Source organism: Carlito syrichta, unplaced genomic scaffold (assembly GCF_000164805.1).
Source record: "Carlito syrichta isolate Samal-C Ts95f unplaced genomic scaffold, Tarsius_syrichta-2.0.1 Scaffold169214, whole genome shotgun sequence".
In the NCBI taxonomy this organism is placed as follows: Eukaryota; Metazoa; Chordata; class Mammalia; order Primates; family Tarsiidae; genus Carlito; species Carlito syrichta.
In genome coordinates, this window is record NW_007113310.1 from 1,022 (window position 1) to 1,402 (window position 381).

A 381-nucleotide genomic window follows, 5' to 3' on the forward strand; every position below is an offset into this window, starting at 1 on the left:
CGCCGCGCCCCCCCGGGGAGACCGGAGGGGACGGCCCGAGGAACAGGCACGCAAACCCCCAAAGCGCATGCTTGCTGGGAAAAGAGTAGAAACGAGACTTTTCCGTGAAATGTTTTAAATTATCGGTCGACGGAGGACAGACTGTGTGAGCCTTTGCCGAACAAACGTAAGTTATTGTTATTTATTGTGAGAACAGCCAGTTCATAGTGGGACTAATATTTTGATCTTAATAAAAAATAATAACCCGACGCGACGCTGCTCCTGTGTGCTGTCGGCGCAGCGGGAGGGCTGGACGAACGCAGGGTCGCGAGGCTGGAGCTCGTTTCAACGAAATGAAGTCACCGCGGAGGCGCGGCCTGGGCTCGGCTCGCGCCTCGCGCT